Source organism: Hipposideros armiger, unplaced genomic scaffold (genome assembly GCF_001890085.2).
Source record: "Hipposideros armiger isolate ML-2016 unplaced genomic scaffold, ASM189008v1 scaffold_94, whole genome shotgun sequence".
Taxonomy (NCBI): domain Eukaryota; kingdom Metazoa; phylum Chordata; class Mammalia; order Chiroptera; family Hipposideridae; genus Hipposideros; species Hipposideros armiger.
Genome location: NW_017731444.1, coordinates 3,604,877 through 3,608,920, shown reverse-complemented (window position 1 = coordinate 3,608,920; position 4,044 = coordinate 3,604,877).

Below are 4,044 nucleotides of genomic sequence, written 5' to 3'. Positions count from 1 at the left end.
AATGGAGAAACTCCTTATGTACTGATAGGAAACAAGTCAGTAAGGGGGAAGTCAAGGTGCACAATAACTTCTATCATACAATTTGCATAAAACAAGAGAACAAACATGTGGGAATTTACCGGCACGTGTGTGCCTGGGCTGAGTCAAGATGAGAACATGAGAAGCAATCCCAGTGGTTTCTTCCAGGGAGGGGGGCTATGTAGGTGGGTAACAGAGGAGGGAGAAAGACTTGCTGTTAATATACCCTTTGTGCTCTTGAACTTTAAATATATTAACGGTTCAAAAAGAAAGTCAGTTTTAAAAAAATCAGAGACGTCGTGAACAAGATAGAATTGAGAATGGGTAGGATTTTTAGGGGATGAAAAGAGTCAAGAAAGTTTCTGGGTGTGCACTGGACAGGGGGTCAGAGGGAGAGGAACGATGGAAGCAAAGGCATTGAGGCTCAACTGACAGCCCTTCACTAGCTGTGACTTTGTTTTCTCATTTGTAAACTGGAGTGATAAGAGTACCTACCTCACCAGGTCATTGAGTTATTGTAAACAAAGCTCGTATTACTGTGCCCTCACTTACTTCATCTCATTTAATCTCTTTGAGATAACTATGACTATAAATGGATGGCTCAGAGAGGGAAAGATACTTGTCCCTGGTCACACAGCCAGCAAACGGTAGAGCTGGGATTCAAACCCGGGTCTGTGAGCCTCCAGTGTGCCTCCAAAGGCTGTGCTTGTAATGACTACACAGAATCAGCAAGTGTAGTCATTACTACATGCTCTGAACATTGAGGAGTTAGGACACGACACCAGGTTCAATCCTGGAGGGAGGGCAGGAGCTAGGGAACAACACAGACTTCACTGGACAGTGGATCAGACGCTGGCTCTTTCAAAGATGTATTTTCCTATTTTCAGGGGCATTTGCATTTCATATTTCAAATTCTTTGGGACCACTGTCGACTATTCTATATTCAAAACAGGACAACGGATGGGGAAGAAAGCCACAATCATTATTTCAGAGCTCAGATATTTCCTCTTTTATTTGCAAAGTAGCCAATGCTCATTTCACAGCTAGACGTCCCCAGGCAGGAGGTCACTGCTGCTCTCATTTTCCAAGAGAAGCAAATGAAAATCTGAAGTCTAGCCCTTGAGAAACTCACCAACACCCCCAGGAGGTCCTGGACACTTCCTTCTGAAAAAGCTCCTCCATCCTCTATTTTCTTTAGCCCCCTCCTTCCTGCCTTATTTTTCTCCAGAGAACTTGTTACCACCAGGCACTATAGTGCACATTTATATGTTAATCTGTTTATTGTCTCTCTCTTCTACATTTTTGCAAGTTCCATGCAGGTACTATTCTTGTGCCCATTTTACAGATGAAGAAACTGAAGCTCAAGGTTTATGAACAACCAGTGAATGATAGCACTGAGGGCCAAACCCTTCATTCTTTGATTCATTCTATTAATATTTCTTAAGGGCTTACTATGTGCATATCTCCCAGGGATTGGGAGCACAAAAAACATGGACAAGATAATCTTGGCCTTCAAGCAACATTCAATTCAAATACGGAGATAAATACTTAAACCAATAACTTAGATACAGAGTGGAAAATGCTGTGGTAGAGAGCGAGAGACCCATGATAATGTAGGACCAAATAGGAGGGACACTGATCCAGCCTGAGGTGCATCAAGGAGGACTTCTTGAAGGAGGTGATCAGTTGAAGTTTAAAAGATGCTAGTAGAAGATCATGGTGAAAGGTATTCCAAACAGAAGGGACAGCTTGACAAAGTATTGAAGGAGGAACAGCCAAGCCTGTTTGATGAACCACAAACACCTCTGTGTTGTTGGCGCCTGAAGGCCTGTCCATAGGTAGGAGGAAGGTGAGGCTGGAAGATGGCAGCAGCAGCTGATAAGGAGCTGTGGCTTTCTCAAGTGGGTGACCAGGAGATTGGCCTATGGGTGTCTTAGAAGCTAACCTACTGCAGGTACCATCCTAAAGGCAGCTGACCTGATCAAGAGTGTGAAGGGTCTAGGCAGGGATGGGGACGCTGGGGGCAGGGGGAGGAGGGTGCTCCTGAAGTTGTTTTTCTGCCCCCAGCTGCATGGCACCTCCAGCTGATGGGTCCCCCCAGGGGGGTGAGGGACGGTTCAGTTTCATAATCCTCCTCCTCCCCCAGTGTCCCCAGAGGCCAAGAAAAAAGGAAGTGCTTAGGGGACTTCCTCTTGGGTCCGGGTGCGCTGGAGCCCAGGCAGGTGGGGGGATGGGGGGTGGGCCAGAGCGGGACATGCCCACCCTAGGCATTCACCAAAATAAAAAGGTCTGGGCCCCAGCCCCAGCCCCATTCAGTGGTGGCCATGCTACTGCAGAGTGTGTACCCAGGCCTGGGAACTAGGAGAATGGGTTCACGTCCCAGTATTTCTAACTTACTGTCTTTTCCTGGGCAAGACATCCTCTCTGAGACTGACATCTTGAATGAAGAGGCACATCCTTACTCAGCAACTTAAAATTGAGGCGATGTGCATGAATTAACATGGAGAGATCCCCAAGTCAGAGGTGCATAATAGTATAGAGGGTACATTCATTTTTTAAAAATAACATGGTTTTGTATTTATCTATATCAGTATGTAAGTGAATAGAAAGTCTAGAAACTATACACCTGACAAGAACAGAGGTTGCCACTGAAGAAGAAAGAAAAGAACATTGGGATCAGGGAGAAAGAGATGGTGACTCTTTCTCTATTTGTTTAAAAAAAATTTTTTTTAACTAGACTATATTTTTATTAATGAAATAAAAATAATAACTATTATCATAAATGAAAGGATTGGTACATGTGGTTATTGAGGGTCCTTTTTCCCAAACATTTTATTATGAAAATTTCCAAACATACAGTAAAATTGAAAGACTTTTACAACAAAATCCCCATACTCACCACCTACATTCTACCATTGACATAATACTTTTTATCAATGTCTGTCCTTCTATCCATACATTAATTCATCTTTTCGAAAAATGTATTTTGAAGTAAATTATTTCAGCACACATATTATTAACACATGGAGTTCAGTGTTTGTTTACAGTATTTTTAATATAATATTCACATCAACAAAGTGCACAAGATCAAGTGTTCATTTGCTAAATTTTTACAAATGCAAATGCCTCTATGTAACTTCAACCCCATTAAGATATACATTTTCATCACTCCAGAAAGCTCTCTCTTGTCGTACAGTGTATTTTAATTGACAACATTCTATGAGTCAGCACTCAATACAGGGCCAAGTGTACAGTAAGTGCTTAATAAATGTTGGTTGAAGAAATAAAGGGGCCAGCCAAGTGGCGCGATGGTTAAGAACTGGCTTGGGATGTCAGAGGGCCCCGGTTCGGATCCCACATATGAGGGCCAGTAACACTGCCCTCCACAGCTAAGATGCTGAACAACAGCTCAACCTGGAGCTGGGCTGCCCTGAGTCACAAGTGACGGCAGGTGGGTTGCCATGGGCTACTGTGTGAAGCCAGCAGCCAGCGTGAGCGGCCAGCAGCCACAGGGAGCGGCCGTCCAGAAGCCGGAGACTGATCTGCCTCGCCTGGGAAGAGCGCAATGATGGTGCCAACTTTGGCCAGTGAAGCAACGTCCTCCACAACTAGACTGAGGGACAGCAACTTGTCTGTTCCCTTTCCCCCAATTCCCCAATAAAATTCTTTAAAAAAAAAAAAAAAGAAAAAAGAAAAATCCCTGACACCAGGGAGCTTACGTTCTCAAAAAAACAAAAGAAATAAAGGAGTCTAGGAATGAATGTGCATGTGGACTGCTCCCCTGAGGGCAGGACGGTGAGTTTTTCTCTTGCATTCCCCACAGAATTGATACACAATAAAATGCACAATAAAGATTTATTGATTATATTAGTTATATATTGCCATGTAACAAATCACCCCAAATTTAGCATCTTAAAACATTATAAACAGTTATCATCTCACACAGTTTCTATGGGTCAGGAACCTGGAAGCAGCTTAGCTCAGTGGTTCTGGTTTGGAGACTTTCATGAGGCCGCAGTCAAGGTC